The sequence below is a fragment of the Sapajus apella genome, unplaced genomic scaffold (assembly GCF_009761245.1).
Source record: "Sapajus apella isolate SASKATOON/1434 unplaced genomic scaffold, GSC_monkey_1.0 scaffold6, whole genome shotgun sequence".
NCBI classification, from domain to species: domain Eukaryota; kingdom Metazoa; phylum Chordata; class Mammalia; order Primates; family Cebidae; genus Sapajus; species Sapajus apella.
In genome coordinates this window covers 49,451,492-49,475,075 of record NW_022436946.1, presented here as the reverse complement: position 1 = coordinate 49,475,075, position 23,584 = coordinate 49,451,492, and positions in this window count along the sequence as shown.

The window sequence follows — 23,584 nt, the reverse complement described above, 5'->3', positions numbered from 1 at the left end:
GCCTCACAGGTCATTCATGCTCTGTTCATTTTATAAATTCTGTTTCTATCTGTGTTTCATTTTGGATTGTTTCATTGCTATGTCTTCAACTTCTCTAATCTTTTCTTCTACAATTTCAAATCTACCATTATTTCTATTTGATGTATTTTTAAATCTCACACACTATAATTTTCATATCTAGGAGTTAAATTTGGGCCTTTGAAATTGTCTTCTATGTCTCTAAATATTTTCAAACATGTAGAATCATGATCAGCTATGTAATGTGTGGCCTCCAGTTTAAAGTAACATGCAACACCTCTCATTTCAAAAAATGTTAAAAATTTCAAGAGAGTTACAGTGGAACATTAAACCAAGGGTGGGGTTTGCACTGGCTTGGGTGGGTCAGAGCTGGAGGGACCCTCAGATTCTCTCAGGATATTGCTGGACTTCAGAGGGACTGTATCTGTTGTTGGGATTCAGCATCATTGCTGTGAATTGATTTATATTTAAAAAATCTAAAGAATTAATATATAATCTCACCATCCTAAAGTAACTACTGGTGTTTTTGGGATTTTTTTCTTCTAATTTTTTTCCTATTCATATATAAAAATAGTTATGTTTTTTATTTCAAAATAATGTCAACTTATTGTAGTAAAGCTGAAAAATAAAAGCTCAAATAATAATAAACATATAAAATATAACATAAATTAAAATCACTATACAAACTACTTGGTAATCTATTGTTTTTACTTTATATGTTGTGTCATTTCTCCACTTACGTATTTTATGAATTTCATGGTAATGAAAGCAAATATACATGTTTATATTTTGGCTTTTGCATAAACTTTTCTGGGTAATCATCCTTCTAGGTTACTTCCTACTATTTATAGGCATTACCAATGTTGGTAATGTAATAGGATGGTTGTATTATAATATATGTATTTTCCTATTATTTTGTATTATTTCATTCTAATTTTATATTATTTTAAACAATGATGGTAGTCTCATTTTAATGTAAAAAGCCTTTTCCATCTTTTGGATTCTTTTGTTAGGATGCAAGTTTAGAAGTGGAAACACCACACCAAAGGTTATACACATTTGAAGTGGTTATCAATATTGCCGAATCAATTTCTAAAGGGTTTTACTAATTTATATTTGCAGCAGTAGTGTATGAGACAGCTAGTTCCACCATATCCTCAAAACATCTAAATCACATTGTTGGTATTCAATAGTTCAGAAATAACATTTTCCAGTTTTAATATATAATTCTTTGATTACTAAATTGACTAGTTTCAATATGTTTTCAAGCAAGCTATACTTGCTTTTGTTAATGATCTCTGTGACCTTTATTCAGTTTTTCTGCTGGATTTTTGACACTTCTATTAAATTGTATTATTAAGATACATAACTCAATGCCATATTTGTTTCAAGTGCTTTCATTTCAATGCTGTCTTACATGCATTTCCTTATATTTCATTTGTATTAAAAAGAAATTACATTACAAATGATTTCAATTAAAGTACACAATAAACACTTGATTCCTTATTGAGAAATAATAGAGATTTTTTTGAAAGGGGGTAAGTACAAATGTTTAGATAATATCATAGTGACAACATATATGCATTTTATCTTGTTTCCTTTTCATATGAAAAGTATGAGAACTTCATAGTTGTTTGCTAATCTGTATTTTAATAGATAGTTTTTATTTTTAAACAGAACGTATATATGCCAAAAATTAGGTTGATAAATTAATTGACCATAATTGTCAAAATTGCTGGTTATTAATTTACTTTTAGTTTTGGTGTGTGAAAATGTAAACCTGCACAAGTGCCATGGTCAATTACAGCATATTTGATGTGACCTAATTAGTACTGTGAGGAACCAAGACATGGAAAAGCGAATGGGGACACATGCTAGGGACAAAACTGCATGTGATATGAATACTAATTTTGGCTTTATATTGTTTTATTCATTAAAAACCTTCTTCTGTTAAAGAAGTTAAAACAGGCCAGGCTTGGTGGCTTATGCCTATAATCCCAGCACTTTGGGAGACTGAGGTGGTGGATCACCTGAGGTCAGGAGTTTGAGACCATCCTGGCTAACATTGTGAAACCCTGTTTCTACTAAAAATACAAAAAATTATCCGGGTCTGGTGGCATACACCTATAATCCCAGGTACTCGGGAGGCTGAGGGAGAATCGCTTGAACCCAGGAAGCAGAGGTTGCAGTGAGTTGAGATTGTACCATTCACTCCAGCCTGAGCAACAAGATTGAAACTCTGTCTTAAAAAAAAGAAGATAAAACAGAACCAGACAGTTGCTGAATGTTTATGTGGCAGGGGCTGTGTAAGTTTCCCTCATCGAGATTTATTTAATCCTAATGAGTCTGTGAGGGAGGCATAGTAACTCCATTTTACAGATAAGAAAACAGCCTCAGCGAAGTGAACCAAACTGCCCAAAGTTATATATCTTGTAGGAAACAGGTGGGGTTTAAATTCAGCTTTCTGACTCTAAGGTAACCTGAGTACATTTTTTTTTCGATGGTAGTCTGATATAATTAATTTCATCCGCGCCCCCACCCCCACTTTTTTTTTTTTAAAGGGAATTCTCACAGGTAAAAAAAAATATATTTTTAAAGAACCCAGGTAATCCCAGCACTTTGGGAGGCTGAAGTGGGCGGATCACGAGGTCAGAAGATCAAGACTATCCTGGCCAACATGGAGAAAACCCATCTCTACTAAAATACAAAAATTAGCTGGGCATGATGGCATGTGCCTGTAGTCCCAGCTACTTGGGAGAGTGAGGCAGGGGAATTGCTTGAACCCAGGAGGCAGAGGTTCAGTGAGCTGAGATCATGCCACTGTACTCCGGCCTGGAGACAGTGCAAGACTCCATCTCAAAGAAAAAAAAAGAAAAAATGTTGTTCACCTTTCCTAGATGGGGGATCATGAAAATAAATCACAGCTCTTTTTTTTTAAAGTGCTTATATTTATTAGAAGGTCTGATATGATTTGGCTGTGTCCTACTCAAATCTCATCTTGAATTGTAGTTCCTATAATCCCATGTGTCGTGGGATTTCACCAGCCGTCCTGTTCCCTAGGTACATTTCTCTGAGTGACAAGTTCTAGTATGATACCAATACCCCACTTAGCCAGTTGATTTCGTGGCAGAGTTGCCTGTTTTGGGTGGGTTGCTGGGCCTTCTAGACTTAACTTGTTCAGATCCCAGGAAGATAAAAGCACCTAAAGCACATGGCAGGCTTTAGGTATCTGATAAATTTTGGAGGGCACACAGCGAGGTTAAAAGGTTTTTTTTCCTTTTCTAGTCACAACTGGAGGAAGTTGGTTGTGACTAGAGCTTAGATACAACAACAACAACAAAAACCCCAAGCCCCAAAAACCCCTGACATCATAGTTTAAAAGATGAAGGAACAAGAGGAACCTCTCAGATTTGGTACCTTAGACCTGAAGAGAATGTTATCTGACCACCCATGACATAGCCAGTGAGAAAAAACCTAGTGTATCGAACACCCAAACCTATCTTCATTTCTTCCTGACCACATTCTTCTCCTAAATCCCCCATGACATTAAAGAAGAAAAGGGCGTAAACCTACAACGGCAAAGAGACAGAGAAGATAACCACAAAATGCTGGATGTTGACAACAGAGACCTCCAGTGAAATGACCCAGATATTTAAATGAGGCCTGTCTCCATGTTTTAACTTTGTTTTTCAGTGTCTGAAAATGGATATCCAAGAATTAGTCATTTGAGGAATGCATGACAGAGACCAGAACATGTAAAAAGAAAAAAGAAATTCTGAGGGAAAAGAGATAGTGCAGGGAACAGAGTAAACTTAAAAACAAACTACAATTAGTATTTTCAGGTTAATATTTAATCTGATACTAAATATAAAATAATAAAATTAATATTTTCATTTCAAGAACAAGATGCTATTAAGAAAAAAAAGGAAGATTCAGGGAATAAGAAAGAGTTCCTCTTGGGAAAAATATTATATAGAAGTAAAAATTTCACAAGATGGATTGGATGATAAATTTGAGTATATTTTGGGTAAGGAAAACAAAAAGACAGAAGGATGGAAAATAGGAAAGAAAAGAACAGTAAGGGCTGGGAATATGTATAGAGAAATAGGGCCCAGAGGACCTCAGATTCCAGTCCCTCAAACACCAATGTGTGTGGAAAGCAGCTGAGTCTTGCAGCCCTTCCCCCAACCCGAGAAAGTGCTGTAGAAGTGGCTGAGCATGGATGTCCCTAGTTAAGAGTCATGTGGCTGGAACAGTTGGATGAAGACTGTGTGGCCTGAGGCTTGAAGGTTATACACCAGGGTTGAAGACTTTAGCAAAGATGCAGTGAACAAAGATGCTGTGGCCCAAATCTAATCTGCCCCCAGTAGAGGCCAGTTAAAGCAGAGGCTGCATAGAAGCCTGTCTGGTTAGGCTGCTTTAACAAAACACCACAACTAGGTGGATTATAAACAACAGAAAGTTATTTCTCACAGTTCTGGAGGGTGGAAAGTTCATGATCAAAGCAGATAGGGCATCTGTTGAGGGTGTGTGCTCACTGGTTTATAAATGGCGTCTTCTTGCTGTGTCCTCACATAACTGAAGTGATGAGGGATCTCTTGGCTTCTTTTATAAGGGCATTAATCTCATTATGAAGGGTCTCCCACCATGACCTGATCACCTCCCAAAGGCTTCACCTTCTATCTTCATCATCTTGTGGGTTATTATTTCAACCTAGGAATTTGGAGGGTACACAAACATTCAGACCATAGCAAACCACATGCCCCTCCTGCAAACCCTCATGTGGTCATGCCACGGAAGCTGCTGCACAACCCAGATGCCAAGAGGGAAATAAGAAGGAGCAGGAGTCAGGGGATGAATGGGAGTGGGAAGAAACTTCAGAGGCCAAGTTTGCTTTGGAAGAGACTGAGTGACTTTGAATTAGCCAGTATAAGTTTTTTTTGCTATGAGGTGGTAATGGGCACTTGGGAACAGAGTCAATTTAATGATAGTGGTGCAAAGAATGTGAACTTTTGTCTACCCAACTTTTCCCTTAAGAACATACTAATTACATAATCAATAAACATAAAAAATACTTACAGGTATCATACATAGATTATTAATAGAAGATAATCTTCTTTTTTTCCAATAACAAATAAACAAACATTTTCTTCTCATCAGTATTCTACCTGAATATTTATCAGTTCAGACAATTCTTTTAATATTCAGAATACATGAATAATACACATACATCATACACTATACATTGCTGATAGTATAGTTTTAATCAAGCAGTTATTATGTGCATATTACCATGTAGTTACTAAAAAATGAAATAAATGGTCCTTGGTTTCAGGAAATTTGTGACCATGAAATTAGGCAGTAAGTAATTTCTAAACAAGAGCTGCACACAATATGACTTCAGAGGATGGAGAGAGTTTCATGGATTTGGATGTTCAGAGAAACTGAATAAGGGACAGGATGCTTGAGTTCAACATGGTAGACAAGAGATCTAACAAGGAATGACAAATTGGCTTCAGTAAGAATGGCTGCCTGGAACTCTCTGTTGACACATTCTGGGGATGAGTCTGTTTTCAGTGGGGAGAGTGCTGTGGAGAACCAGCAATGTCCTCTATAGGCAAGAGAGGGGAGAGGGCCAGGGCCAGGATGTGCACTGGCATTGGTCCTTGAGATAGGCAGAGAGGGGAGGGGCAAGCATTCTATATAGGTGATATTGGAGGGACAAGAATGCTCAGACCAAAATATGTATGGTGCCTTCTGGATCCACCAGAGGATTTCATGAAGTAGAGTAGCTGATGACAGGGGTGGGTCAAGGACAGATGGAAAGAGCCTCTGAAAGCCAAGTTAAGAAGTTAATCCATTATCTGTAGGTAATATGGAATCATTGAGATTTTTTTTAATGCAAAAATGACATGATCAAAATGGGAGCAAGCAGGATGAATGGAGGTTCAATGTCAGAAAAGATGACCTTGAAGTAGTAAGAACATTTAACTTGCACACCAAATAATCGACAAATTTGAGTTCATTTTCTATGTCTTTGAAATATTTCTCATTGAAGTGTTCAAAGTTCTTTAACATCAATTCACTAGAAGTTAACTCATCCCTCTTAACTATTGAAAATAAATTTCTGCTCTTACCTAACTGTGTGGCATTAAAAATTGCTTAATTTCTCTGAGGTTCAGGTTTATTGATTGCAAAATGAGCTGAAAAATAAATTATTTCTAAAGTCTCTCTTGGTGTTATATTTTATTTAGTAACATTGGTAACTAACTGATGACTTGGCTTTCTTTCTAATCACTGCTTCAGAAATAGCTATGAATAAATTCACTCATTGCAATGACAAAGAGGTAGGTTTATTTACTTATTAATACGTATGCTCATCTCAATTACTATCTGTGATATTTATTAATTGAATCCTTAATGGAACCTAGATCTGAAATGGTAGTAAGCTTATTTGGTGACAGTATTTTATGTCTATATATATTTTACTAATTTCATAATTTCCAAGCAAATTTGAGAAACATGCTTTATTAAATCCACGATCAATATTCAAACATGACTTCATTTCTTGGCACATGAAATGGAGAGCAAATTGTTTCCCCTGCTTTCTGTCTTCCATTTCCATACCTCTGTTACTACAAAAGTGGAACCATTTATTTTGCAAAAGGTTTGCCAGAGAACTAATTATAACCTCAAGTGGGGTGGTGTTCAGAACAGTCTGAGTGATAAATAATGAGAAAAAATAATCCAATAATTATTTAAAGTAGTGGGTGATAGCATCTACTCTGATCTGATGATGGTGGTAGCTGGGAAAGGCTTCAAAGTAACAATACACATCCAGCCATTGATGACATTTTATTCTTCTATTCATAGTTTATTTCATTACAAAAGTCCAGTGGATTTAGTCCGTTTTTCAATTACCCAAGCCACTTACTTGCGGGTATTGTGCACGGCTGTTTCACGTGTGCTGCAGGCGCTCTGCACTATTATCCTGGTCAACAAAAGACAATTATTAAATTCTAAAAAAGCTTTAGATTGGACTGCCGTGACAATAGGCATAGGTAATCAGAGGTATAATCACATTCTGCTGGAAATCGGTGCCCACAGAATGAACAAGAACATCTCGCAGCCTTTGAAGTCCATTTTCATGTAAACATCAAATGGTGCTGTGAGGTTTTCACCACAGGTTTGAAGTGTAAATGTGCATCATCAGCTCAGGGTCAAAGAAATGACTTGCGGTTCTCAGTTTTAGTGTGAATATATTTGCAAAATACATCATTTTCCAGTTTTAGGGCCAAATCTATTAAGGATATTGGAATATTATGCCTTTTCTGTTTATATAATAGAAACACATCATGATATTCCTTGTGACACAGGTGGGTTTAATATGAATTGAATCATATGCTTAGTAAAAGAACAACTCAGAAAAATAGCCAGATAATAGGCTGGAGTTAGAGGCAGGTGCTGGTCCTGTGTCCTACCATGAGGTGCTGCAAAAGGCTTGTGTCACTCTGTTTCTGAGAAAAAACATTTTAGAAGCAGCCGTGCTGTGGTATTGTCAATGGCTGGGATGACTCTTGTGTTCAGTGACAGTGTGGGGCTATGAGGTAATTCAAAGGCGATTTTCTTCATAATGAAAAGTAACAGTGACAGATTTTAGACTGTGCCATTGTTGCTGGGAGTTACAATAGTCCTAAATAAGTATGCACTGAAGAATGCCATAAACCTCAACTGCCTCAAAATAGTTCCTTTTACCAGCCTTCCACAGAGTCTTTTATCTTCATTCTCTGAGCCATTACCTTAAGTCAGAGTTTCTCAGCCTCGCCACTACTGACAATCCGGGCTACATAAGATAATTCTTTGTTGTGGGGGACTATTTTGTGCATTGTAGGATATTTAGCAGCATCCTTGGTTTCTACCCACTAGATGCCAGTAGCATTTCCCCATCCTCTAGTGGCCAGCCAGAAATGTCTCCAGATGTTGTCAAATGTCTCCTAGGAGCAAATTCTCCCTGGTTAGGATCCACTGCTTTATGAGACTTTCAGGTACTCTAAAGAGTTCCTGTTAAAATGCAAACTGTTACCATGTAGGAAAATATACGACTCTGGAATATCTTACCATTTACTGCCCGCTTTTCCAGCATAAGTGTGGGGCCAGGAATGGGATATGAATCAAACTGATGATTGGAATTAGGAAAGTCCAGGGCATGGAGAAGTGTCCAGGAAGAGAAAAGCATTGGTGGTAGAACACTGTATTGGAGAACTTTGTGCAGCTTAGATATTCAGCCGGGCACAGTGGCTCATGCCTATAATCCCAGCACTTTGGGAGGCCGAGGCAGGCAGATGACTTGAGGCCAGGAGTTTGAGACCAGCCTGGCCAACATGGTAAAACCCCATCTCTACTAAAAATATAAAAATTAGCCTGGTGTGTTGGCATGCACCTGTAGTCCCAGCTACTCGGGAGGCTAAGACAGGAGAATCACTTGAACCTGGGAGGCAGAGTTTGCAGTGAGCTGAGATCGCATCACTGCATTCCAGCCTGGGTGACAGGGCAAGACTGTCTCAAAAAAAAAAAAAAAAGTAAGAAAAAAAACATTCCATGAGGGTGCTAAAGCAAGAGAAGCAAGATGGCAAACATGGGGAGAATAGCATGACAAGAAGGGAGGAGTCATTCAGGATACCAAAGGGCACTTTTGTACTGGAGGCCCTGTACACGGAAGCAAACTGATGTTGGTTGGTCAGTTTGTAGAGTTAATTTTGCTGTAACCCGAGCTGACATGTTTATGATGATGTCTGTCAGATGAAGGTAGAGCTGAGAGAGAGGAAGGCTGCAGTTTGCTCTGAGTGAGAGGCAGGAGGCATGGTTTTATTCATGGTGCCAAAGAAAGAAGGTGTGTTGACATGGAGTACTTTCCTCTGGAGGATATAGAAGCCTGGGGTCCGAGTGAGGGCAGGCAGCAGACTTTCACATGAAAATATTTGTCTGCATGCTGTGGGTAGCCTGAGCCTGTGGTGAACACAGTGGGAAAAGATTCATTCTTTCCAGTGTGCTGATTAAAATCCTGGTATTTGAAAGTTTGCCACACATGCACACAATAAATGAGGACCACTCGGAAAGGGTCTCCAAAGCAAAAACTGAATATTTCAAAACATCACCTTTCTCGATGTGCATGGGAAATAGACTAGCTCAGGATCTTAATGAGAACAACCAAGAAATACTGGATTTTCCCCCTTCATATCTCCTCCTTCTTAACTCAGTTATTCTAGTTTTTAAACCTTATAAGTAGAGATAAGGTCTTGCTCTGTTGCCCTGGATTGCAGTGGCATGACCATAGCTCACTGCATCCTTGAACTCCGATTTTCAAGAGATCCTCCTGCCTTGGTCTCCTAACATTCTTGGATTACAGGTGTGAGTCACTGTGCCCAGCCTAGTACTTTTTTTTTTTTTTTTTTTTTTTACTCTATTTTCAATGTCTTCCTCATACCAATCTCACTATCTGGATTATTTCAGAAAAGGTAGAAACAAAAAATTAAAAGTAGGTAGTCAGTTCTGGCCTATTTATTCCTACTCCCGCCACCACTCTCTCCAGCCTCCTTTTTATTCGCTTTTCCTTACACTCCCATCTCCTTTACAACCTTCTTAAAATCCTGCCCTGGGATCTGCTTGTTAACGGGCTTTATAACTATAAACAAGCAGACCCAGGGTAGGATTCACTTTCTCCTATTGCCTCTATTTCTCTGCTTTTCCAGACTTAAAACAACCTAATCTTTATAGGTATAATATCCTGATGGCCCAGGTTTTGGGGACAGTCTCAAGTTCATGTGTCATATTACCCCCACGGCTACCTTTGTTCTTGTCAACCACAAGTCATGGTTTTCTTTTAGGGATGTGTCATCATTATGTCCATCTGAAATGTAAAATACGAGGGAGAGTGACTGCAAAGCGGCATGAGGGGGCATTTCTGAAGTGGTACCCTTCAGAAATGATGGAAATGGTCAAAACTCATCAAAAGTACCCTTAAAATTGGTGAATTTTATTCTGTGCAAATTATACTTCAAAAAAAAAAGTGACTAAAATATAAAATGAAAGACAGTATGCTTTTGCCCATGCTCTTGCCCTGGCCGCCTTCCCATTGGAGTTGTGTGGATTCTCCCCTCTTAGTATTTTACTTCCCATCTCCTATGGGAACTAGCGTGCTGTCCTGTGGTGCCTCATTTCACTCCCGTCAGCCCAGGGAGCAGGGCCCAGAGCACCTGCTCTCAAGAGAAACCAGAGTGCCTGCCTCAAAGTGGCAAAGGATAAAGTCCTACACAAAACAAAAATGCAATGATTTCTGAACAATCCCCTGTACATAATATGTCTTTTTAACAGAAGTATCCATCAAAGTGATATAAATATCCTTAATAATCTTGATCTTTTCAGTGCAGCTCAACCAGCTGCTGAAGGCCTGTGGTGCTTCCCAGACAGGCTCTGTAATTTGAAGTTTCTGGGATCCCTTCTCACTCTTGCTCTGGGGCCAGCCACAGCCCTGGTGCTTAGGCCACAGAGCCTTCTCTCTTCCCACCTGCAGGGAGGAACCTGGGAGAATCCCCTCCCATCATTAAGACTGTGGGCACGTACAAACCCATTCATTCATTTTAAGGGACAAGTGAACCATATTAAAGAAGGAAAGAGGGAGGGATGATTAAGCATCTTTTTATCCCTCTCCACAGCCGTCCACCCTTCTTTGGATCTCTCATTTTCTCCTCCTTTAAGTCTGAACTTACATGTTGCCATGAATAAGCAGATCCCAGGACAGGATTTTAAGAAGGTCATTGCCAATATCATTCATTAATTTGATATTTATGTATTACTAATGAGATATGACTCTGTAAGAAGAATGCCAATCACATTGTAAATAAAAACTTTCTTTTGATTATGAAAGCAAATCAGTCTCCTTCAAGAGAATTTGGATGTTAAAAAAATGTGCAAAAAGATGATGAAAATCACCATCTGGAAATGATCAATATCAATATGTTGCTATCTTTCCATGTTATGTGTATGTGTGTAATTTTTATAAAAAGTAGATAAAATTAGTATTGTATTTTTATACTGAGCATTAAAAAGTCTTTAATTACATCATTTTAATGCTTTATATTGTATGAACATATTGTAATTTATTTAATAATTTTTTAATTTTTAGACACAAATTGTATCCATTTAAAGTACATATATATATTAATAGAGTCTTTGTTGATATATTTTCTTTTTATGTATATAGTTGAAGTTTTTGGCTATTTTTCTAAATTCTGCATTTTATTGTCTACCTGAATAATATGCCTCCATAAATTATTATATAATGTCCCCCTGATTTCAGAATACATGTAGTTTGTTCTTTTCAACATACAAAATGAGAATAGTGCAGGGAACAGAGACAGGAAATACTAACAAAGATTATTTAGTTATTATCAGAGTTCCACCTACTGGTGTATTTTAAAATGGCATAACACAGACCTTTTGATTAGCATCAATGAAATTATTTAAAATATCCCTGTTGCTTAAATTATTTTAGTCAGCATTTAGTCAGCATTAGGGTAATTGGTAACAAGAAAAATGTTATGGCCTTAGATTTTCTTTGTTAACTTTCTAAATGAATAAAAATCCCTATGTTTACAGTATTTCAACAGGTTAAGAAATGGAAAACCTCATTTTTAACTATATATAAATAAAATAAATAGACTAACAAGGAAATAATAAATTAAAAATATATTGAAAAGTTAGTAAGATATTTACAGTGAATGAAGCCACCAGGCTCAGATAATTTTTTGAATAAGTTCTAACAAATCTTTAAGACACAGGTAATTTTGGCTGAGTGTGGTGGCTCACACCGGTAATCCTAGCACTTCAGGAGGCCAAGTCAGGTGGATTACTTGAGGCCAGGAGGTCGAGACCAGCCTGGCCAACATGGTGAAACCCTGTCTCTACTAAAAATACAAAAATTAGCTGGGTGTGGTGGCAGACATCTGTAATCCCAGCTACCTGGAAGGCTGAGGCAGCAGAATCCCTTGAACCTGGGAGGTGGAGGTTGCAGTGAGCTGAGATCAAACCACAGCACTCCAGCCTGGGCGACAAGAGTGAAACTCCATCTGAAAACATACAAACAAACAAAAAACAAAACAAAAGGAAATGGGTAATTTTATGCTACTTAAATAGTTTTGTAGAATAGAAGAAGTTGAATATTATCGCTCTGATTTTATAAGTCTAATTAAATGTAGTACCAAACTAAACAAAGATCTATCACAATAAAGAAAACTCTGGGTCTATCTAATTTAGGACACAGTTCTAAAATTTTAACCCATTGATATATGAAATGCAATATTTGAGGTAGTCTTTGAATAACAGCAATTATATCAATTATCTAATATTTCATAATATACCATTCCAAATTTTAGAGTCTTACATCAATAAATACTTGTAAGCCCATGCTGGCAATTTGTGCCAGGATCAGCTGGCAGTTCTGCTATTCTGGCTGTGGGCTCTTGTGTGGCTGCAGGCCACATTTGGGGCGGTGTGGCCCACACTGGTCTCTCTCATATGTCTGACGATTGGTGCTTGCTGTTAGTTGGGTCTCTCTCTTCTTTACACGTGGCTTGTTTTCTTTTGTTTTTTTTTTTTTTTTTTTTTTTTTTGAGATGGAGTTTCACTCTTGTCTCCCAGGCTAAAGTGCAGTCTCAGCTCACTGCAATTTCCACCTCTTGGATTCAAGTGACTCTCCTGCCTCAGCCTCCTGAGTAGCTGGGCTTACAGGCGCTTGCCACCATGCTTGGCTAATTTTTGTATTTTTAGTGGAGACAGGGTTTTACTACATTGGCCAGGCTGGTCTTGACCTCCTGACCTCAGGTGATCCACCTGACTTGGCTGCTCAAAGTGTTGGGATTACAGGTGTGAGCCATGGCGCCTGGTTTAAGTTTTGCCTCTAGACTTCTTTAAATGGCAATCTCAGGACAGTAAGAAGTGAAGAACAGGCACCGCAAGACCTCTGGAGGCCTAGATTTGGAAGTTACATATTGTAATTTCTGCTGCATTTAGTTGGTCAAACAAGTTACTAGGGGGCCCAATTTAAGGGGTTGGAGAAAGAGACTAGTTCTTAATGGTAAGGATGGTGATCAAATTGTAAAGGAGTATCCATACAGGGATGAGAGGAACTGTTGCAGCCATTTATGAACACAATGTACTACTATCCTTAAATAAGTTAATTTTTGTAAAGTACTTAGAACAATGACTGGCTCATAGTGTCATATAAGTATTTACCAAATATATAAGGAATTAATTATAGTTGATCTAAAAAAACAAAGTTCACCATTAGAACAATCCACTAATTATGATTTTCTGAAAAGAAAAAATCTACCTCTCAGAAAGGAGGCCAATATAGGCAACATAAGTAGATATTTTTTGTAATTTCAGAGATAAAAATTTCAGAGTGATTTCAGAGAGAAAAGAGGATCAATTATTTTCCCAATTTTTTGAGTTTCAAAAACTTAAGGTGACTTCAAGATGGTGTATCATATAATCTTCTCCATTCTGTTCCAGAAACATAAGAATAATTGAAAAAAAGTATTTAAAAAATTATAAAGTACATATATGAACTTAAGAACAAGAGGAAGAACAGTGGATCAGGAATGGATAGTGGTGAGTAGGGACAAGCTGATGTTAGCACTGGACAAGGACTATAAGCCACATCACTTGTGTTGCAGGTGGAAATGGGCCCATGCTTGTAGCTCCAGTGGGAAAGAGAGGCATCTGAGTCAAAATGGGGAGGGTGCTTGAGCTGCATGTGGGTGGAGTCTTTGAGACAGTTTTGCCTATAAGGGGCAACAACCTCAACCTTCTAACTTAGTCAATGTCTGGGAAGCCCAGAGGGCCAGGCTGAGGCCACCTCAAAACCACTCAAAGAGAAAGACCTGAATGCGGTAGACACCTTTATGTAAGATAAGAGCACAAAGCAAAATTTCAGAGCACACCAAGAAATCCATGGTCCATGGCAATAATTTTTCTTGGGGATAGATTTCCTCCTGATGACATCTTAAGAATATTTATTTACTTATTATTCAACAAATATTACTTGTTCAAAAAGCATCCACTATCTTCCAAGTACAAGTTGTTCTAGTGACTGGGAACAAACAGTGAACAAAGCACACAAAAGTTCTCCTCTTCATGGAGTTTATGTTCTGGTGGGAGAGAGAAGAGGAAAGAAACATTTCTGGAGTAATCTGGATAGAATGTAGCTGGTTAGACAGATGACAGATGGATAGTGACTGAGACATAGATTCTCAAGCCCCTGAATCCCTGAAGTCTGTCCTGTTCCAGATGTCCATTCTCTCACGAAGTCCCAGACACCAATCATTTTTCCTTTTTTATTGAACCACACAAATAAAATGAAATTGAAATGAAATGAAATGTAAGAGGAAGTGTGCTTTGTCTTCTCGTCTTTGTTAAAAAGAACAAGCTGGCAAGACAAAGAACCAGGAGAAAACAGTTCATGTTACATTAAGAGAGTAAGGGGCTTTGCAGGTGGGTCACAGAAGAAAACAAAATAATGACTCTTCAGGAAGTATAGTTATTAAATAAAATTGAGAGATTAGCATCTAGTTTTTGTTTGGTCGTTTTTAAAAAAATTTTTAACTTTAATTTTAGATTTGGCGGTACATGTGCAGGTTTGTTACATGGGCATATTGTGTGACAGCATCTATTTTTTAGTCAGTTTTGTAGCATCTGCTCACTTTTCTAGTTTCTAAAAATAAAATATACTCACTTAGGCTCTTCTTTTTTAAAGGCAGCTCAACTTGTGCTCATGAGATTTCCATTTCATTAATGCTCAGTCTTGGTGTGTGTTGGGCAATCACGTTTTCCTTTTCTAATTATATCTGAACTTGAAGGTGGGTAGAGATAAGGCAGTTCCAATGGCAGGAAGCTTCTGTGCCCTCTTTCTCCTCCCTTGTTATCATCTTGCTCTTAACTTTTTCCATTGGAAGAATCACAGTTTAATTATCACCTAAAATTATTTTTTTGAGCAGAAAATAATTGAAATTTTGACTATCATTACCACTCTCTCCTGGTTCTCCTCTGATGGCTTAATCTGAGATGGGCAGCTTTTAATCTTTTTTGAGTCAAATACCCTATTTATTTTGAGATTTTGATTTCATCTATGAGTTCACAAAATTCATGTATATAATTATACATATTTATGCACATATTTTTTATTGCATTCTACCTATTGAAATACATCCTTGGGAGATAGGAAATGAATCTCTGTCTTAAGTATTTTCTCTTTCTTTGGTCACACCTTTTAATATTGAGGTTATCGGAGAGTTGTCTCTGTCTCTTTTTATTCTAGGCCCTCACAAATACTCACACAGTGATAAAACATTAAGAAGGAGAGCTACCCTCGTGGGAAGAGAATGGAAGGATGTTGTAGGCTTAAAGAGGTCAGGAGGATCTAAATCATAAAAGGCCTTAACTGCATAAAGATCATGGGACACTGCTAAGGATTTTCTACTCTCAATGCTTTTGACTCTCTCCTGTAACATAAAAGACTCATAGACAAACATTTCTAGCCCTAACACCTTCTCTGTGCATAAAGCCCTGTATTCACTGCTGAATGAGCATTCCTACTGGGCTGTCCCAGTGTGTAATCTAATGAAATACATCCCGTTTTTCTCCCCTACCTTATCATGGGTTACAACCACCCCTCTAAAGTAAGTCAAGCTAGAAAGCCGGACATCATCACTGATTCTCTTCACCAACCCTGTCTAACCAATCACCAAGTAATTTTGATTGTAACCCATGCATATGTCTTCATCCATTCCTTTCCCTTCTTTTCTACTGTTACTATTTTAGTTCAAGTCCTCAGCCTCTCCTCTGAATTACAGCATTCAGCCCCAAATTGTCTTTCTGATCCTAGTTCAGCCCTGCTTCCAGTTTTCCTTCCATACTACTGCTAAAATTGTCTCTAAAATGCAAATCCTATCATGTTTTCCTCCTATAGAAAATCCTTAGTGGTGTACTGTAACTTTTATAATGAAGGCAAATTCTTCATTTTGGTAGGCATGGCCTTTTGTGATTTAGCTCCTCCTGACCTCTGTAAGCCCTTTTGTTCTCTTCCCATTCTGTTTCTCCTGGGCAGTCCTCCTTCCCGATGTTTCATCACTGTATGTGTATTTGTAGCTCACTGAACAGGCTGAGTTCTCTCACACATTTGGGCTTTTACATGTCCTGTTCTCTTTGTCTGGAATCCCAGCACCCCTCCATACTTCCTCATTTTGTGACTTCTTTTTTTAATTTTTGAGGTTCAGCTTAATCTCCTCTGAGACCTTTCCCCTCTCTCAGGTGAAGCCAGATGCCTCTCACCTGTGCTGACTTCAATACTACACATAGCTCTATAATTTTACACTTACTGTGTTGTAATTATATCCTTACTCAGTGTCTTCCACATAAGACCGACAGCCTCTTGAAGGCAGAGACTGTGTCCACCCAACCTTTCCATTCCCCAGGACCGGGCACTGTACCTGGCATATAATAGGAGTTCAGTAAATATGAAATTGAATTAAACAGCCAGCACTGTAAGATACAAGCTTCATGGAAATGTTCTTTTTATAATGTCAGGCTTCTGCTCAGTTCCTCGGTAAGCTTCCATAAGAGCAAAATCAATTTCTCTGTAGCCCTATCACTACTTGTATAAGAACAAATAGCAGAATAGACTCATTCATTCACTCCAATCAACATCTCTGTGTTTTGCTAACAGGACAACCTGCCCCTTTTTGTTTCATTTACGGGTGTTGTCAATAGCTAAACATTATGTAGTTAAGGAACAATCACTTCAAATAACTGGAGAGATAAAGCTTGATAATTTTTGTGAAGGATTTATCATTTGAACTATACAAAACTACTGTGAAATGTTAGCAAATAACTGAGCCTCAGGGAGTAATAATTACTTTCATTCTACAATTGCAGATGATGTAAAATAAAAGCAACATAAGTTGAAGTTTTAGATACTAATATAACGTAAACAGGCAGCAGGATTAGAATAAAGTCAGCCAAACAATTTTCTGTTCTCAAAAGCTAACATGGGGTCATATAATATTTTGGACCCTGAGCCATGACTTTTGGCATATCTACTGGACAAATTCTCCAGTAGAGCATACAGCTGAAGTTTATCAACCTTTTAATCTATGCTTGTAAACCCATTTCTAAGAGTTTTCTTAACACTGTATGAACGATTTTATATAAAATGTTACTGTCTCAGTTACTGATTCTGTCTCACTATCCATCTTGTTTGTTAGGTCTAGCTTACTGTTTCAGTCAAGAGCATCATAGTCTGAGTGGCTTATAAACAACAGAAATTTATGTCTCACAGTTCTGGAGGCTGGAAGTCTGAGATCAAGGTCCCAGCACAGCTGGGTTCTGGTTAGCCCTTTTCTGGCTTGCAGACTGCCAAGTATCCCCATATGGTGGAAAGAAGGACAGAGCTCTCTGGGTATAAAGGCACTGATCCCACCATGAGGTCTTCACTCACATGACTGAATCACTTCTGAAAGGCCTCCACCCTAATACAATCATATTGTGGGTTAGGATTTCAACATAAAAATTTTTAAAGCAGACACAAACATTCAGTCCATTGCATATACTAAATATTCTGGAGATTGCACAGTGTTCTTTTAAATTGTTTCACAGGTGCAATATCCTTTTGGATTTAATAATGAGTTTCTCCTTCTATGTCACACTGGTAGTAAATGAAAGCAAAGATAGGCTAAAAGTGAGTGGATAGAACTTCTAGTCAATGTCTTACAAAAAGTTTAAACTCTTTCCTTTACAGACTTTTTTTTTATGAAGTGAAAAAGGCAGGGAGGAAAGCTAAATATTTTATATTCTTAGTGACAGAGATGCTAAGACCTCTTGATAATTTTTAGCCACACATGTAAGGATTTATGTTCCTCTCCTCTCCTGTGACATGGTCAAGCCTCAAATCCCAAGAAAGAACACTGCTCCTGCTAACATACTTTTGCCCCAGATGTGATCTCTAATTTAATTTCTTCTTTGGAAAATCTTCAGAGTATTTTCTGGATAATTTTTCTTTAGGGACTACTGATTTTCATGGTCATTTTATTGGATTTGAGAGATTTTGCATATATGTGGGCAATTCTAATTGGATACCAGACATTGTCAATGTTATGTTTTTGTGTGCTCTAGTTTTTTGCATTACTTAAAATATTTTTTTACCTTTGTTCTGAGACGCAGTTAAGTTACTTGGAAACAATTGTATCTTTCAGAAGCTTGCATTTAAGATTTCTAGAACAGCATTTAGGCTGGGCACAGTGGTTCACGCCTGTAATCACAGCATTTTGGGAGGCCGAGGTGGGTGGGTAATGAGGTCAGGAGTTCGAGACCAGCCTGACCAATATGGTGAAACCCCGTCTGTACTAAAAACACAAAAATTAGCCAGCGTGGTGGCATGTGCCTGTAAACCCAGCATTCAGGAGACTGAGGCAAGAGAATTGCTTGAACCTGGGAGGCAGAGGCTGTAATGAGGCGAGATTGTGCCACTGCACTCCAGCCTGGGCAACAGAGTGAGACCCTGCCTCAAAAAAAAAAAAAAAAAAAGAACAGAACAGCATTTCATCAGGGCATACTTTGGCCCCACTACTGAGGTAATATCTGTTGGAGAAATATGGAGGAATACTTGATGCCCATGTCTCTGGAGGTGTTTCCATTCTGGCTGGGGTAGGAGAGGTATAACTATTTCCAGCTCTGTGAGACCTTGGAGAATTGTTCTGCCTCTTCCTTTCGAGTGGTTGTATCTTGGCTTTTGGGAGTTTCCTCACACACACATGCACTCATCACCACTTAGTTGAAGATTCTAGGGGAATCATCTAAGGAGGTTCCAGGGAGACCCTTGGATGATCCCAGAGCTCTCTTCTGTCTGGTACACAGCCCCAGGAATTCTAGACACCTTGGCCTCCCCAAAGTTTGCACTCTGTCTCCTCAGCTCAGGGAGGCTGTCAGGCTCTGGGAGCCTCACCCTGATCTGCAGTCTGGAAACCCTGCAGGCAGTGAGCTGTGGCAATTGTTCAGTTCACCTCATGTGTTTTCTTTCTTTCTTTCTGGAATCACTGTTGTGTGTTGTCATTTGTCCAGTGTCCTATGTCCATTGTTTCATACATTTTGCCTGTTTTCAAAGTTGTTTAGGGTGTGAGGGTAAATGTCCCAATTCCTCCAATATGACCTGAAATGAAACTTAACCAAGTGGGAAATTTTGCATTAGTAGTTCTTATAAAAAAGTACAGTGTCGTGGTCAAAAATATCAGACCTTTTATCAAGCAACTTGTATTCAAATCTTGATTCTTTCCCAGTGCCTTGGCCAACCTCTCTGCCTTACTACTATTACTAAAAACATTACCATTGCTACAATCATTTTCCATTTCTTCTTGTCATTGTCATTACTTTTAGAGATATGACACATTTGTTGTTTCATTTTTTAATCTGCAAATGAGATTTATTTTCGTCTGAAAATGAGATAGTAAATGTGTCACACCCCCAAAAGTAATGGGAATGACGACAAGATGGAAAATGTTTTTAGTAATAGTAGCGTTGTTGGAACAAGCATGTACACTTTCCAGATCTTTGAAAGATAATAATCATTTAGATGTTTAAATTTTGGAAAATTTGTTAATAAATCATTTATATTACAAATTGAGTATTCCTTATACAAAATGATTGGAATCAGAAGTTGTTTTGGATTTTGGATTTTATAATATTTGCATTTTTACAATCAGTTGAGCATCCCTAATCCACAACCCCCAAATCTGAGATGCTCCAATGAGCATTTCCTTTGAACATCATGTTAGTGCTCAAAAAATGTTTGAATTTTGGAGAATTTTAGATATTGAATGTTCAGATTATGGATGCTCAACCTGTATTTCCTATGTCAAATCTTGTATACTCGTTGAGAAAATAAAAGTTTACTTGAAAGGAGAGGCTGTTTTCTCATTGAGGGTCACAAAACCCATCATTTTGAATTTTAGTAACTGGATAAGGATGAAAAATTCTTTGCTTTCCAAAACTTTCAGTGAGGCAACCAGCTATTATAGAACCTGTTGCATTGGGTGATAATGTATATAAACATGGGAATGATAATATTTAGTTGTTGCTGTGTAATAACCTCACAATCTCAATAATAAATTTTTGTATCCATGATTATGGGTCTGCTGCCTGGATGAGAATTGGCTGATCCAGGGGTAGCTCGGCTGGGCCAACCTGGACTCCAAGTTCAGGTCTGTTCCCTGTGTTTTCTTTCTGAGGTCCAGGTGGAAGGGGCTGCAGCAACCTGGGGTTTGCCCTCATCATGATGGATCTCAGGATGGCAAGAGAGCAAACTAAACCAGGCAAACAGATTTAAAACTTCTGTTCCTGCCTTGTCTGCCTGTGTTCATTGGTTTAAAAAAGTCACATGGTTAATCCCATTATTGATGGATTGTGGAAGAGCAGGCTGCCCTCAATAGGAGGCATGTGGCAAGGAATGTAGATGTATAATTTTCTGGAGGTAGTAAAGATGGGAGAATAGCAATTCATTGCAACAGGAATTTTTACATAGACTAAGAAAAATATTTCTTTTAAGATGGTATGTTTGATTAGTTTAGTGTCTAATCTGGAAAGAACTACTGTGGATTTTCAAGTGTTGGATGTGGCTGAAACAATGCTATGTTGTTCATCAAACCTATTTCTTTTTTCTTTTGTGTATTTAGATAAACTGCATTTTTCAGTCTTCCCTGCAGTTAAGTGGGACTGTGGGACTGAGTTCTGGCAAGTGGAATGTGAGCAGGAGTGATGTATAGTCCTCGTAGGCCTGCTTGGCCCCTATACATTTCATGAGAGCCTCCATGTTTCCCTCTTCCCTTGTCTTCTAGTTAGGTGCTGAGGATTTAGGGAATGACTTTAAGACGCTAGAAGAAAGTGTTGAAACCACCAAAGGGAAGCAGCCAGAGTCCCTGAATCACCACATGAAAGGTTTCCTGCTGGACAACTGTCTGAACTGTGACATAAGACTGAAATAAACTGTCTAAGCGACTGAGATTCGGGGATTGTTACAGGGCTTAGTCTACTCAACTTAAAGGTCACGAGGTCTTGAGTTAGATCAGAAAGGTTCATAAATCTTTTAGGCTATGGATAGGGACAGGGTCTTAATTATCTTTTTATTTCTTATACTCAGCATGCATTATATTTAAGACATTTATTGCATTTTATCTTATCAAGGCAAGCCTCCAGATCAACTAATTTCAGGGAGAAAGTGTTATTTCTGCATCTCTTGAAACTTCAGAGTATAGAAATGGCTGCACCATATTTCTCCCAGATAATGATTATAAATCTGAAAAAAATCTCAGTCAAGCTTTAGCCTTTCCATACCTTTTGCTCATAGTAATTATACTTTCAGAATCAGAAAGAGAACTTATCCATGGGAATGACAGAATATTTGAAACCTGGACTGCCTTAAGAATCACCATATGTTTACTGAGGTTTTTAGTTTAGCTTCATACCTCCAATAGATTTTAGAGATCATTGCCATGGCAGTCTTTAAATTTCTTTTGAGAGAACTGATAAAAATGAGCCAATGTCTATCATTAATAAAAGTTTTTATTAATTCCAAGAATAGGGTAACTTCATCAACTCATGCAAAACTTTACCAGGACTGGCTGTAGGTAAAATTATAAAATGGACTTAATTTGTCTTTGATATCTTTCTATATCACCTTTAAGCATCTTTCTCCCTTTCCCAAGAATCCTAAGAAGCAGGCTATTCATGCTTATGTACCAAACAATTAGATTATGTCTCATATAAACTCTTCAGGCATTTTTTTTTTCAGAGTTGGGGTCTCACTCTGTCACTCAGGCTGGAGTGCAATGACATGATCGTAGCTCATTGCAGCCTTGAACTTCTTGGCCTAAGAGAGATTCCCACCTCAACCTCCCGAGTAGCTTGGATTACAGGCATGCACCATCACACCTGACTAATTTTTAAAAAATTATTATTATTATTATTATTTGTAGAGATGGGGTCTCCCTGTGTTGTATAGGCTGTTCTTGAACCCCTGGTCCTCAAGTGATTCTCCCTCCTTAGACTCCCAAAGAGTTGGGATCACAGATGTGAACCATCATGCCCAGCCTAAACTATCTTTATATCTTGCTAAATTATTTGACAAACTCTGTTAATATTTAAACTATAACCAATTTCTTTATCAATTTTAATATTTGGAATCTCTTAATAGTTCTAAAGTTAACAGCCTACTCAATTATCATTAATTATTTCAGGAGTTTTCCAGTAATAAATATATACTTGGAAGTCAACTCCCTGATATAATTTTGACATATAAAGCACATAAAGAGATTTTTACTTTAATCTCTATCTAAAACGCTAATCTATACTTAAAAGTAAATACATAGACAATAATTATAAATCAGAATGACTGACTTGCAGCAATGTTGTCATGCTGACTAGACATATTGACCTATGTCATCTTAGGATCATTAACCAGGCACAAACTCAGAGATAACTCAAATGATGCTTAAGGGGGCATTTGGTGCTTCAAACTTCCAAAATCTGAAGTCAAGAATTAGATTTTTGGCCAACTATCAAGGATGATCAATGCATCTTCACAGATTACAAATCATCTACAGTAAATCCTTACTTAATGTTATTCACAGTTTGTGGAAAACTGGGACTTTCAGTGAAACAACTTAAAATGAAACCAATTTTGCCATAGGCTAAATTGATAAAAACAAGAGTTACATTCCTATGGCCTATTTATGGTCACAGAAATATCGCCAAACTTCTAAATAATGACCAAAACACTTCTAATATTACACATTAAAATAAATGTGAACTATAAATACATTTAAGAAAGACTAACAAAAACAAGACAATTATTTACCTGCTTATTCCAGTCAGAGTTGTGGGTGGTCCAAGCCTATTTCAGCAGCTTAGACACAAGGGAGAAACCTGCCCTGGACAGGGCGCCCTCCCACGGTGGGGTGCACTCACACACCCACACTCATTCAGACTGGGACAGTGGAGACATACTAATGAGCCGCATGTATAGAGCTCTGTAATGTGGGAGGGAACCGGAGTACCTGTAGATAGGCCTATGAAGACATGGGTAAAATGTGTAAACTCCACGCAGACATTGACTTGACTGGGAATTGATATTTCTTCTTCCATCAGTGTTAGAATGAAATGACATTAAACCAAACAATTTTATTCAAAGACCTGCTGTATCTGAATCAGGTAGTTCAGCATGAAATACTGATCATACCTTTGTTGAGTCAGCCAGAAATAATTTTCATTTTCTCAGGACAGAGATAGAACAATCTGTTCCCTAAAGAAAACTCTTGCAATAGTTCCTGGGCTAAGTATTGCTTGGATTTAAATGCAATGGTAAAATTTAAAGATTAAGTGCTTTAACTGGGCTCCTTTGACTGCCAGGCATAATTGTGTGTGTGTGTGTGTGTGTGTGTGTGTGTGTGTGTGTGTGTGTGTGTGT